Consider the following 15,461-nt stretch of genomic DNA (forward strand, 5'->3'; position numbering starts at 1 on the left):
TCATATTCATGTGAAAGCTGGGCAATGAATAAAGAACATCAAAGAATTGATGCCTTTGAATTATGGTGTTGGTGAAAAATATTGAATATATACCACGGACTGCCAAGACAACAAATAAAACCGACTCGGAAGAAGCAAAGCCAGAGTGCTCCTTAGAAGCAAGGATGGCAAGACTGCGTCTCATATACTTTGTACATGTAATCGGAAGGGATCAGTCCCTGGAGAAGGGCATCATGCTTGGTAAAAAAAAAAAAAAAAAGTGAAAAAGAGGAAGACCCTTAACAAGATGGATTGGCACAGTGGCTGCAACAATAGGCTCAAACATAACCAAGGTCACGAAGGTGGCACTGGACCCGGTAGCATTTGGTTCTGTTGTATATAGGGTTGCTATGAGTCAGAACTGACTGGATGGCACCTAACAAGAACAACAGTAGCAGTAAACACAGGAAGTATGATTTTAGAAAAAAAGACAGAAAATTTGTAAATAAAATATAGTTCAGCTATAAACAAGTACATAATAGGTTTTTAAAATGTGCCAGGAAAAACAGGGTAATTGAACGGAAGAAAATAATCTTATCCTTTACTTCACTCCATACAAAATAATTTTAAATGCATCACATACTTTAGCAAACATCTCCAGAGACTGGAAGAAAGCATACGGGTCTATCTCTGTGATAACTGATAAATGTGACTTAATCTAAAATCAAAATTTGTCATCACCAAAATATGTCATTAAGAACATGAATAGGAAGCCCACAGATTAGGAGCAAGTATAAACAGACTGGGAGTAAATGTTCACAACACATATGGCTGTTAGTTACTTAGAATAAAGAATCCCCCCAAATCATTAATAACAAGACAATTGACCAAATCAAAATGGACCAATGTATGGTGACTTCACAAAAACTGTGTAGACTGAGAATAATCACACAAAAATGTTCTAATGTCATATGTCTTAATGGAAAAGTAAATGAAAAATCAATTTACACTCAAGAGAATTGCAAAAATTGATTAGATGGCATTGAGCATTGGTTAAAGGCAATGAAAAACTGTGGTAGTGGAGAGTGATGATGGTTGCACAGGATGAACATAATCAATGTCACTGAATTTTACATGTAAAAAATGTTGAAATGGCAAATGTACATTTATACATATATCAAAAAAGGTAAATTTTTTTACAAGGCAAAAATCTTGCCTCTTCCAATATTGGCTCCACCTCCAGAGTTCATACTCTTTCATAGCTCTTCTTCAGGTACTTTATTACAACATAAGTGGATTTAATCTTGCTAACTCTTAACTTTTCCTTCACTTCTCTATCTTTCCTTGCTGTATATTTTATAATTTCCTTGTAGTTGTCATGAAATAGTAAGTTTCTGTAATAACATTTTTTTTGGGCAGAAGCCATGAACCCCTTCAGTAACTTGGTTGAGTCTATGAACCCATCTTAGAAACACGTTTTAAAATAAATAGTATGTAATATTTTGAAATTTATATTCAATGCATTATACTGATACAAAAGTAAGGGTATTAAAAATACAAAATCGTGATACAATAATAGTTGTACTTCCTCAATGTATTAGATAACGATTTCTACATACATGTCTATAAGTTATTGTAATTTGGAAACAGGAATAAGCATGCAAATATCTCTAGATATTTTATAATCTATATGTTGTATAAAAATATCTGCGATTACTATCCTCAGAGGTGCTGTTAATAGTACTCTGTTTTGTTACATACCTTCATAATTGAAAGACTCACTAAATTTCACTTAGACTTCAGTGAAAAACAAGATGCTTCCTTTTTCCGCATACTACCTCAGCATAATATGGTTGCTCATTGATTACATTTGCTTTTGATAATTTCATTTATTTTTGATTTGTTTTTCATTTCTAGAAACTCCATATAGGTCTTTTTCAAATAACGATGTGTACGATTGCTTAGCAAAAAATAGGTACTAGTTTTCTATTGGCACTATATAAACTGGTATGGGTAAAAAATGGGTTAAATCTTTTCTCATTGAAAACAACTATGACAGAAGAAGTCTGAGTGTTCCAGGAAGAGGCCTTTGCAAACACTTAGGGTTGATTGCTGACAGTGTCATACCCATGTCCACAAGGAATGTAAAAGTAAAAGGCTCCCCAAGGACTTGGAGAGTTATCTCACCCTCCCCCCACCCCTGGTTTGGACAAGGGGACTATTGTCAAAGCCTCTGTAAGCTTCCTGGAGCATCATCACATTGATTTTTTCTAAAAGTGGCACTGGAGTCACATTTTGTTTATTCTAAAGCTTAAAACCATCCATTTTAAAGTGACCAGGTTTCTTGCAATAGTTGCAGACCATGGGATCTACAATCAACAGCCGCGGAAGCAGCAGTCGAGAAATCGAACAATGCATTGCATTGGGTAAATCTGCTCCAAAGGACCTCTTTAAAGTGTTGAAGAGCAAGGATATCACCTTGAAGACTAAGGTGCACCTGATCCAAGCCATGGCATTTTCAATTGTATCATATGCATGTGAAAGCTGGACAATGAATAAGAAAGACTGAAGAATTGACATCTTTGGATTGTGGTGTTGGCAAAGAATATTGAATATACCATGGACTGCCAAAAGAACAAACAAACCTGTCTTGGAAGGAGTGCAACCAAAATGCTCCTTAGAAACAAGGGTGGTGAGACTGCATCTTACATACTTTGGACATGTTGTCAGGAGGGATCAGTCCCTAGAGAAGGACTTCATGTTTGGAAAAGTACAGGGTCAGCAGAAAAAAGGAAGACCCTCAATGAGGTGGATTGACACAGTGGCTACAAAAATGAGCTCAAGCACAACAACGAGTGTAAGGATGTTTTGTTCTGTTGTGCATAGGGTCGCTATTAGATGGAACCAACTCGACGGCACCTAACAACAACAACGACATGGGAGCATCGTTATTGGTAGGAGAATTCCTTTGCTTTGTCTTTGCTCCCACAGATTTCTGTAACTGCTGCAATTGGACAGCCATTCATTTTTCTTTGTTTTATTTTTTCTTTCTTCAGTCTCTTTCTTTTGCTGTTCCAAAGTGTGATCATTAAGGTTGTGTGTCAACTTGGCTTGGCCATAATTTTCAGTGGTTTGGCAGTTATGATGCAGTTTAGCAGTCGTATAATAATGTGATCACCTCCGTGATTGGACCTGCTATGTGTAGCCAATCAGTTGAAAAGGAGTTTTCTTGGGAGTGTGTCCTGCATCCAATATAGGTGGGCTTTCTGGCAATTCTCATGGGGTTTTGCTTGCTCTGGATTCTGTAGCTGGCTCCTGTTCATCTGATCTCTGGTTCCTAGGACTTGAGCTAGTAATATATCTATTGATCTCGGGGTATATCAGCCTCTGCAGTCTGTGAGCCAGGGGTCTGCCAACTTATTTGCTGATCTTGGGATTTTGTTTACCTCTACAACCTGTGAGTCAGAAGCCTTTTATCTGACATGCTTATCTATTGTTCACCAGCCCCTGCAGCTACATGAGTCATGAGAAGCCTCCAGCCTGATCTATGGACTTGGGACTTTCCAGGTTCTACAACAGCGTGTGCCATTTCCTTGGTATAAATTTCTCAATATGTATATATAGATGCTTCACTGATTTTGCTTCTCTAGAGAACCCAGCCTAAGACATTTGGTACTGTGAGTGGTTCTAGAGAAATTAAATTGTAAGTATGGTTTTCTAAATTGATTTTCAAGTCTGGATAGTCTTAAAGATGTTGATAACTTTGCTTCCAATAGTAAAAAAGGCACTGCTAATACATGGCATGAAGTGGTAAAAGAAATACACTAACTGTCACCACCAATAGATCAGGTGTTGGTGAGTGGCGAGGCTCTGGGTGATCACATGCTTGATGCCTTTCTACCATTTTGTCAGAATGAGAATTATAAGGAACTAGATTGGTTGGTCCTACTTTCACTGGAAAAAGAATTGAAAGAAAGAGATCAGTTAGGCGCATCAGAGTCAAAGCTCAAGCACTGCATAAATGGCTTCAAAGTTTCCACTTGTGCCTTGAAAGAAAGCCTTATTTCTTATAGCAACAGAGCTGTTATTGCTGAAAATCAAACCCAGAGTCTTATCTTATGGGTGGTTGAATTACAACACCAACTGAATTCCCAACCTTGAGAGGTGTCTGAAATTAAAATGAGGCATTGATTGGGAACCAATGGGATCCTGAAACTTGAAATTACTCCATCTTTGCCTGCTAAGCTGCCCTCTCCGGTAAAACTATTTGCGTTTTCACCCCCTTCTGTTGAGATTAAGCCAGCTGTGTCTGAAGAGGTTTTGTCTGAGTCATTTCCTGGGGCATCTCTTGAGGCAGATGCCTTACAAGACAATGCTGAATGTTCTCAAAACCCATCCCTACCACCCATTTTGGCTTCTAGACCTATAACTAGACTTAAATCCCAGCAAATCCCAAAAGTTAAAGTACAACATCTGACCCAGGAGCAGGTATGCTACATCCCAAAAGAACCACTTGAATTTTCTAATATATACAAAGAGAAATCTGGAGAATATATGTGGGAATGGCTATTATGGGTGTGGGATAATAGTGCAAGGAACATAAAGATGGATCTGTGGCCACTAAGCACAGATTCTTCATTCAGTGTTTCAGCCCGAGAGTTTAGGAAAGAACCTAATAGTTTATTTGGTTGGTTCACTGAAGCATGGAATATGCAGTGGCCTACACAAAATCAAGCCGAAGTATCAGACCTGCCTTGGTATACTGTAGAAGACGGTATCCAGAGCTTAGAAGAATGGGCATGTTAGAATGGATTTATCAGGTTAGACCTAGAGATTCACACATGGAGTAGACAGAGGACATGCCTTTTATCAAAACAGTGAGGAACAAATTTGTGAAGGGAACCCCAGCATCCCTGAACACTGCTGTGATTGCAATTTTATGTAAGTCAGATTTGACAGTGGAAACTGCCCTAACTGAGCAAGACACCTAACTGCAATGGGGCTGATTTGACCCTGGGGTGGTAGGGGCTAAGTCCTAACCCTAATTGGTGGTAAGGGCTAAGAGGTAGCACTCAAATGACAAAGACAAGTTGGATGTGATTACCACAATGGATAAAAAAAAAAAAAAAACCAAACCCATTGCTGTCGAGTTGATTCCAACTCATAGTGACCCTATAGGGCAGAGTAGAACTGCCCCATAGAGTTTCCAAGGAGCACCTGGTGGATTTGAACTGCTGGCCTTTTGGTTGGCAGCTGTAGCACTTAACCACTACTCCACCAGGGTTTCCACTGTAATGGATAACAGAGTCAAAGCAGTAATCAGAATAGCCTGACTTATATGGACTTATGGTCTTGGGTACCCAGTCATGGTGTTCCTAGGAATGGAATAGACAGGAAATCTAGTAAATATTTCCTTGATATTCTGTACAACTGGAAGAAATCTAGGTCGAGTGAACAGCATCTAACTTGATTTGTCAGAATAGAGAGTCAAGGCCCCTCAATCAATTCCAGACTCGAGCAAGTTTATAGACCCACAGCCCTTTAATGAAGGGGAGGTCAGATCCCCTTCAGGAATGATCCCACTACAATGGCAAAAATTCATATTGCTAATCTTTCTGATAAACTTCCCCAATGGAATCTATGGCCTTTTACAAGAGAGATTGTTCACTGGGGAAAAGGAAGTAATCAGAATTTGGGGGGAATTACTGGATACTGGCTCTAAACCGATACTAATTGCAGGAGACTCAAAATGTCGCTGTGGTCCACCAGTCATAGTAAGGATGTCTTAGTCATCTAGTGGTGCCATAACAGAAATACCACAAATAGATGGCTTTAACAAAGAGAAATTTATTTCTTCACAGTAAAGTAGGCTAAAAGTTCAAATTCAGGGCGTCAGCTCCAGGGGGAAGGCTCTCTCTCTCAGTCGGTCCTGGAGGAACATCCTTGTCCTCAATCTTCCCCTTGTTGAGGAACTTCTCAGGTGCACGGACCCCAGGTCCAAAGGGTGTGCTCTGCTTCTTGTGTTGCTTTCTTGGTGGTATGAAGTTCCCAACTCTCTGCTTGTTTCCCTTTCCTTTTATCTCTTGTAAGATAAAAGGTGGTGTGGACCACACCCCAGAGAAACTCCTTTTACATTGGATCAGGGATGTGACCTTAACAAGGGTGTTACAATCCCACCAGACTGCTCTTTAACATAAAATTACACTCACAAAATGGAGGACAACCATACAATTTAGCCTAACCAAGTTGACACACATTTTTAGGGGACACAATTCAATCCATGACAAAGGACACATGGAGGCCAAGTTATTAATGGAATCTTAGCTCATGTCTGTCTCACAGTATGTCTAGTGGTTCCTTGAACCCATCCTGTAGTGATTTCCCCAGTTCCAGGATGCATAATCGGAATAGACATACTCAGCTCCTGGCAGAACCCTAGCACTGGATTGCTGACTAGTGGAATAAGGGCTATTATGGTAGGAAGAACCAAGTGAAAGCCATTAGAACTGGCCCTACCTAGGAAAATAGTAAAGCAAAAGCAATACTGCATTCCTGAAGGGATTGCAGAGTTTACTGCCTTCATCAAGGACATGAAATATGCAGGGCCAGTGGCCTGCCAGCTTACCTGCAGATCTTGGGGTTTGTCAGCCTCTGTTGTAGCCTGTAAAAAAAAAGAATGTTTCTTTTCTTGTAGCCTGTGAGCTAGTAATTTTTTTTAACTCTCAAAGTTCTATATACTTTTTAGTTAGCTTATTTTTATAATTTTAAATAGTTTCATCTTTTTCTTGATTGTAAGCTTTAAATTTTCCATAATTGATTTTTGGAGGGAACACTTTGAAGAATCAGTCTGTCAGATCTCCTATTAATTTCATGGTTTCTGTTTTAACAGTTTTACTCAAGGCACCTTTAAACCCATTTCCATAGAGTTCATTCCAACACATAGCAACTTATAGGACAAAGCAGAACTGCCCGTATGGTTTCCAAGGAGCAGCTGGTGGATTCAAACTGCTGACCTTTTGGTTAGCTGTTGAGCTCCTAACCACTGTGCCAACAGGTTTTCTGAGATGCTTAAAACTTTTTCAGAATCTACTCATTTTGCTGCTTCCATCCACTGATGGATATCACCAGGACCTAACAACATGTTTATTATAGATATCCGGGGCACCAGGCTCATATTTCAGCTTATATCCTAAAGTCATGGATAAATTTGTGAAGATTTTCCCTTGGATCAAGGTACTCTTTTGAAATGGCCCTAAGCTCAGCCTTAGACCATGCGTGGAAGGAGACCTCAGGGTTCCTGCCTTGGCTCTTTTTTTAACCACCAAGGGCCTGGTGAATCCAATATTTTCTGAGCTACCAAATGGCATTTCAGACAAAATTGGATTCTCTAAGTCTGGCTAGAGATTGGAAGCCAGTGATTTGACTGAGTCTAATTTTGTACTGTCTTCCAATGCTTTTTGCGATGTTTATATTTGTTTGACTTGCTTAGACACTACTTCCTGTTTGGAGGCAAATATGTGATGATGTTGTCATTGAGACATCTCAAAATATCAAAAAAAAAAAGTCCCATTGTGGTTGCTTTACACGAGACCCTTGAGTTTCTAGTTTACATCTCAAATATAATATTTTAGCCAGATCAAAACTTCCCCATAGGGGAAAAATTTCCCTGTAAGGAAAAAATTCCCCATAGTGTCCATTGTTGAGTCTTACAGCCCTTTGTGAGATTGTGCCATTTTTCTAAATACTGACCAATATTGGGACCAAGTATGGAGCAGTTTCCCGACTCGGGGCGTGGGGCAGTATTTGTCATTCTTGTTATTATTATACTCTCATTTTCTTCTGTTGGTTAACACAGAAAAGAACAGGAGACAAAAAGGAGAAACAAACACATTAATACAATCAAGAAATGCAGTTTTATCAAAAAACCTCCAGATGGAGCCCTCAAACAAAAATCTCAAAAAGAAGCTTCGAATATGTGTTTAAATCTTTTTCTATTTTAAATTGCATTTATTTTATTATTAATGGGTTTTTAGGGGTTACTTATATATTTTTGAATAAAACCTTTTTTTTTGGAAAACGTGCTATTTAAAAATCTTTTCTACTATTCTGTGGCTTGTCTCTTATTTTCTTACAGTGTTTTTCAACAGACAGAAATTCCCAATATGGATGAAGTCCAATTTATCAATTAAAAAAAATTATGAATTGTTTTTGGTACAGGAATAAAAAAAAAAATCATTTTTCTTCCTTAGGTGACAAGCATTTTCTTCCAGACGTTTAGTAATTTTAGGTTATACATCTATGTCTATGACTCATATTGAGTTAATTTTTTGTGGTTGTCATGGATTGAATTATGTCCCCCAAAAAATGTGTGTCAATTTGTCTGGGCTATGATTCCCAGTATTGTGTGGTTGTCCTCCATTTTGTGATTGTAATTTTATGTTAAAGAGGATTAGGTTTGTATTGTAACACCCTTGCTCAGGTCATATCCCTGATCCAATGTGAATGGAGTTCCCGTGGGATGCAGGCTGCACCACCATTTTCCTTATAAGGCATAAAAGGAAAGGGAAGCAAACAGAGAAGGGGGGACCTCCTATCACCAAGAAAGCAGTGCTGGGAGCACAGTGCTTCCTTTGGACCTGTGGTCCCTGAGAGGAGAAGCTCCTAGTTCAGGGGAAGATTGATGAGAAGGCCAAAAGAGAGAAAAAGACTTCCCCTGGAGCTGATGTCCTGAATTTGAACTTTTAGCCTACTTTACGAGAGGAAATTTCTCTTTGTTAATACCATCCACTTGTTGTATTTTTGTTATAGCAGCACTAGATGACTGATACCCTTTTCTTTCATGATGACATATCTAAGTTTGCAATTCGGTCTTGCCATTCTCCCTTCCAAGGGTCATTCTGGTTGCATTTCTTCTAAGAGCATTTCCTCTTTTGGCAGTCTTTGCCAGCATCACAGTTCAAATGCATCAAATCTTCTGTCTTCCTTTTGTATTATCCAACTAAGACAATGGTGTAAGTTATGGATTGAAGTTTGTTTTTTGTTTTGCTTTTTGCATGTGGATATCCAACTGATTCTGTACTATTTGTTAAAGGTACCACTCCTTCTCCACTGAATTGCATTTGTGTAGTTGCCAAACATCATTTTTCTATATGTTCTTGGAATTATTTCTAGGTTATAGGCCAGAAATTTTAGAATTACATTGACTACGTATACAAAAAGTCTGTTGGGATTATTATTGTGATTGCATGAAGTTTGTATGTTAATTAAAAAGAAATGACATCTTAACAGTATTGAATTTTCCAATTCATGAATGTCATGTATCTCTTCATTGATTTTGGTCTTCTTTAATGTTTTGTTGTTTTACGTGCACAAATCCTGCACGTAAAACAACAAAACATTATTTTGTCAGATTTATCTATAATGTCAAATATTTATGAGATTTTATTGGAAGTATATTTTAATATAAATTTTTATTAATTTTGGTAATATATAAAAATAAAATTGAATTTTGTCTATTCAGGTTTCATGTTAAACATAGTTTGATTCTGAATGACTTTTTATGTAGATTTCACAGGATTTTATTCAGAAAAGATCATGTTGTGTGGTTGACTTTTATTTATTTATAGATGTACATTATTCCATTGTTTAAAACCTCCAGGACAATGCTGAATGGAAGCGGTGAGAGCTGACACATTTTCCTGATCCTAGGAAGATAATATTCCGTCTTCTACACTAAATACGATGTTAGCTGTGTTATGTTTCATAGATGCTGTTTATGAAGGTGAGGAAGTTTCCTTTTGTTCCCAGTTTTCACAGTCTTTTTATAAAAAGTGAATGTTGAATTTTGGGATAATACTGTTTTCGTGTCTGTTGAGAAAAACATGAGCTTTTCCTTCTTAGTGTACTGATTTTGTGCTTATTTTGGAAGAAGTACAACCATAATGCTCCTTAGAAGCAAGGATTGCGAGACTGTGTCTTACTTACTTACGACCCGTTGTCAGGAGAGATCAGCCCCTGGAGAAGGACATCATGCTTGGTAAGTACAGGGTCGTTGGGAAAAAGGAAGACTCTTAATGAGATGGATTGACACAGTGGCTGCAACAATGGACTTGAGCATAACGACAAACTGTAAGGATGGCGCAGGACCAGGCAGTATTTCGTTCTGTGGTACATAGGGTCGCTATGAGTCAGAGCAGACTTGACAGCACCTAACAACAACAACGATATTGTGCTAAAACCAGAAATACAGCCTTCCTAAAAATGATAGAATTTCTATACAAAAGCCTATACTTACATACTTCAATGTTAAATACTGATTGCTTTTCCCTTAATATTGAGAGTAAAGCAAAGATGTCCACTCCCATAATTTTTATTCCACATTTTCCTCTCAATCTCAGCTGCTGCATTTAAACAAGAAAAATGTAGCCATGATGCAAGGAGGGTAAGCATTAAAACTGTTTCTATTCACAGGTATCAGGAAACTTGCCTAAAATCTAAGGGTATCTAAAAAATACTAGAATTTTAAAGTTTAAAATCCATTATATTTGTGTATATTCCTGCAATATAATTGGTTATGGAAATAAAAAATATAAATTTTACAATAATAAGAAAATAAAATGAAATGATTAGTAATAAAGAAAATAAACAACCTGACTGATGTTTTACAAATGATTTTTTTCATTGCACTTTTGTGTAACTTACAGTGTATAAAATCAGTATGCATTCAGTGTGGTTCATTTATTTATTTATTTCTTTTAAATGTGAATGGGCTAAAGCTAATGACACAAATGTCCCTAGAGCTTAAAAAAAATAATCCACAGCAAGAAATCACATGGGACAGTGTTTCATCTAATTGTTCAAATTGTGGCCTCCGAGGCAGTGCTTCCATGATATTCTCTTTGGCCCACATCCCAGTGGCCATGCTGACACATATCTGACACAGTTTGGTGCCAGAAATTAGCTGCTTGAAGTGCTTTTCACTCTCTGCTAACACTGGATTTTCCCAATAGGTTGGAGAAACGTTGTTTATATGAAATATTAAATGAAATGTTTACATACTATGGACTCTTTCTTTTTAGGTTTGTTTCTATTTAAATAGAATACTAATCAGGCAAATTCTCAGAGTTCATCCATCTTAGCAAAGGAATCTTCAGTCAATGAATCACCTAAGTGCTTCAGTATTTAGGTGAGTTTATTCAATACTTGTTTTATTTCACTTAAGATGTAAAATATTTAGTTATGATAATCATTGCAAGAAATGAAAACATGTCTATTAAAATTTAGTCAGTTTGGCTTGGAGAAGCCTCAAGGTGTTATGCCATTACACATTCTTACTTTCAAATGATTTCCTTGCTTTCTCATCAGGTGCCCAGCAATGAAAGAGGCACTTAGTTAATAGAGAATAATCAAATGTGAGTTTTGTTCTAAAAGTTTGCACAATGCCTGAGAAAGAAGGTAACAATAACCAACAAATTTACAAATTATAGGATACAATACATATTACTTGTGATCTAAAAAAAAAAACCTTAAAATATGTAAGTATAGAGATGATAAGACAAAATACATAATATCTATAGTAGTAGAGGGAAAAATAAAACATTACAGGAGAGAACAAAATGGGAAAATATACTTTATGCAAATAGTGTGCTGCTTAACAGAGTCCTATAAATTCAGCATGATAAGACAAGAAGAAGTTAGTAGTAATGATACACAGACCTCAGGCAGTTTTGGAAAAGCCAACCTGGCCACATGCATTAACTATATAAAAGTATTTGGATCTTAAAAGACATTCACTGTCAGGATAAAGTGATCATGGAAAATTATTTTGGTATGTTGCATAAAATTATTAAAAATAATTCTAAAAATAAAATTGAGAGACTTTGTTGAAAAAAAGGAAAAAAAAACCTGTTGTCGTCGAGTGGATTCTGACTCATAGTGATGCTAATAGGACAGAGTAGAACTGCCCCATAGAGTTTCCAAGGAACACCTGGTAGACTCGAACTGCCAGCTTTTTGATTAGCAGCCATAGCACTTAGCCACCACACCACCAGATTTTCCTTGGTTGAAAATATGTGGCCAAAATCTAGCTGAGTAGTGCCTTATATAGAATGGTAGTAAAGGAATTGTTGCTGAATTAGACCTTGAGAGATATTTTTCCTGCATGCCCAAACCTGATAAAACTAGAGAGAGATACAAAGTGATGGGAATTCAGAAAGGATAATGGGAAAAATGAAATTATATACTTAGGTTAAAGCCACTGTCACTGGGTATCTTAAGTTAGGAGTGACTAAATAAAACCCAGCTGTATTTCTGTCAGGCATGTTCAGATCGTAGAGAAGCCAGTGCCTAAGTGAAAATAATCAAACTGCCAGTAAATGCTTCCATATCCTAATCATCACAATCAACACCATCATGAGAATGATTCCAATGAGGAAAAAAGTGACAGTAGTCCTCAATATCATGGGTTTATTTAAATAACTCCACCTTCATGGACAATGTTACACCTGGTGATTATTTTGCGAATGACCAATCTTCAACCTATGAAAGACATAAAGGAAGCACTTCTATTATACTCCTTACTTGGTAACTGATATTTATTTCCAGAGAATATGATTCAATAGTATCAGTGGATGGGAAGAGATAGGAGATGTGTGAGAATAGAGGAGGGGCAGATTCATACGCAGATCAGCAAAGAGTGATGAGAGAAGTCTTATGAATCTCTTGGCATCAGTAAATAACTAAGCAATAAATATAAGGATATAATACGTTTAATTCTTATTACTCCAATGCAACAGGAAAGAGCCTGGGAGTACCAAGGGGATGATGGGCTTGCGGGTTATGCTGCCAGGTTCAGAAAGAGTTCAAGTTTCCCTTCTGTTCTTGTCATAGTGTTACCGAGTGCAGGGCTTCTCTGAGAATACAGGGAGTCCCTTGCCTTCTCTGCTCTATATCGTCCTGCAGGGTTTTCTCATACTCTTCAGGTATGTCCCAACTCCATATGAGTAGACATTTGGCACTCATTTAGAAAGAAAACCAGTAAGTAGGCATTGTGAACTACAAAGGAAATATAAAATGGCCCTAGCCAACTGTACTTGATACTGAAAACCAACTTTTCATTTCTGAAGTTCTATCCCAATACCCATTCCATCAAGTCAATTCTGACTCATAGCGACCCTATAGGACAGAGTAGAGTTTCCAAGGAGCGGCTGGTAGATTCGAACTGCCAACATTTTGGTTAACAGCTGCGACGCTTAACCACTATGCCACCAGGGTTTCCTCTATCCCAGTGGCATCAAAGATATCATGGTATGTATTTGAGTTTGGTCTCTAGCCTGATATTTGTTCTTTGCATAGCGTAAAACTTGATTCGAGATAACAATACTCATTTGTGCTGCAGGATAGCATTTAAGAGCAGTGTCCAGTACTTTCACAGTTTTAACTGTTTGTCACTTGCCCATCTTTCCCAAATGCCACATTGGAAAGGAAGAGATTTATATGAACTATTGCTTCAACTATTTTTATCAAAGATGACACAATATGTATTTGATGGTGAGTGCCTGCCAAAGAATGATATGATATGCATTGAAGAATAACATTTATAAATGTATTTTGTGATGAGTGAAAAATTTCAGTAGACTTCTATTCCAGAGTGATAGAATATGTTGAGATTATTGGATTAGTAGGATAATGAAGATTCAGAAAAGGAACATAGCCCAACCAACAAAATTTTGCCTTGATAATTTTCGTGTTGTTAAAATTAAAAAAAAAAAATTCAGTTCTAAGTTAATTGCTGATAGCTAAAAAGGAGGGACCAGAAGAGCCTATAGAAATTCTTAAGCTGTAGTTTTCTATAAAACAATTTTTGTCAAGAAATTCAGATTCATGCTAAGAGACAAAGTGGTTTTTCCTATGAAGCCAGCTGCCTTTGATAATGATCTTGATTGTAATATAGTCGAGTCTACTCTCTTTGTTATTCCTCTTCCAAATTTGTTCTTTAATATCCCTCTTGCACAAAATTAATATTCACTGTGTAATGTGATATTAGTAAGTTCTAACTGTTCCAATAAAGTAACAGTGGCAAACATGTAATTTCCCACAAAATCTACATAGACACTCAATAAGCCTTTTTTTCTTGTTGTTAATTTATACTGCCTAATTTAATTATTTCCTTTCTCAAGATAATCAGATTTCTTATTTTCTCAACAGGAAACAAGAAAATCGGAGTGCTGGAGCCATGTTCATCCTCTTGGGCTTCTCAGAATACCCAGACCTCCAGGTGCCCCTCTTCATGGTCTTCCTGACCATCTACATGGTCACCATTGTTGGGAATCTGGGCATGATCTTAATCATCAGGATCAACCCCAAACTCCACACCCCCATGTACTTTTTCCTCAGCCACTTGTCCTTTGTTGATTTCTGTTACTCTTCAGTAGTTACACCCAAACTGTTAGAAAACCTGGTTGTGGAAGACAGAACCATCTCCTTCACAGGGTGCATCACACAGTTCTTCTTGGCTTGTATATTTGTGGTGACAGAGACATTCATGTTGGCCGTGATGGCTTATGATCGATTTGTGGCAGTTTGTAACCCCTTGCTCTATACGGTTACAATGTCCCTGAAGCTTTGTTTCTTGTTGGTGGCTGCCTCCTACTCTTGGAGCATAGTCTGTTCCTTGACATTCACCTATTTTCTGTTAACATTATCCTTTTGTGGGACTAACTTCATAAACAACTTTGTGAGCATGCTGCCATTGTTGCTGTGTCCTGCTCTGACCCCTACATTAGTCAGAAGGTCATTTTAGTGTCAGCCACATTCAATGAAATAAGCAGCCTTATTATCATTCTTACTTCCTATGTTTTCATATTCATCACTATCATGAAGATGCCTTCAACTGGGAGGCGACACAAAGCCATCTCCACCTGTGCCTCCCACCTAACTGCCATTTCTATCTTCCACAGAACCATCCTTTTTCTCTACTGTGTGTCTAACTCCAAGGGCTCATGGCTCATGGTCAAGGTGGCCTCTGTGTTTTACACAGTGGTCATCTCCATGCTGAACCCCCTGATCTACAGCCTCAGGAACAAAGATGTGAAGGAGGCAGCTAGGAAGATAGTGAATACCAAGTTACCCTGTCACAAACTGTAAAGTTGGTAAAGATTTATTTATTCCTTTTCCAGATAATCGTGAAGAATTGTTTAAGTGTTCTAGGTGATGTGTTGTTTCAGAATCGTTATTAAATTAGCAAAGCAATGTCTAATGTAACTCCCCATTTGATCAATCATCCGATAGTAATGTTCTTTAAAGCTTAGTAAATTAGTTGAAAAATGATAAGTAGCACAGTATTTAGAGTGCAGTTTATTTAAATTAAGGCTCTTGAATTAAAGTTTTCAATTGAAGATTTCTGAGTTTGTACACATGACCATGTAGTTGCCCATGTAAATGAAGTCATTCTGAGAATGGGTTTGTAGAGATGTTCTGAAAAT

At 37.5% G+C, this 15,461-nt stretch overlaps 1 pseudogene; it reads left to right on the top strand.

The window, feature by feature from the left end:
- Nucleotides 1–11,135: 11,135 nt before the first annotated feature.
- Nucleotides 11,136–15,123, top strand: LOC126064077 (olfactory receptor 5D13-like; annotated as a pseudogene).
- The last annotated feature ends 338 nt before the right edge of the window (nucleotides 15,124–15,461 follow it).

The sequence above is a fragment of the Elephas maximus genome, chromosome 20, assembly GCF_024166365.1.
Source record: "Elephas maximus indicus isolate mEleMax1 chromosome 20, mEleMax1 primary haplotype, whole genome shotgun sequence".
In the NCBI taxonomy this organism is placed as follows: Eukaryota; Metazoa; Chordata; class Mammalia; order Proboscidea; family Elephantidae; genus Elephas; species Elephas maximus.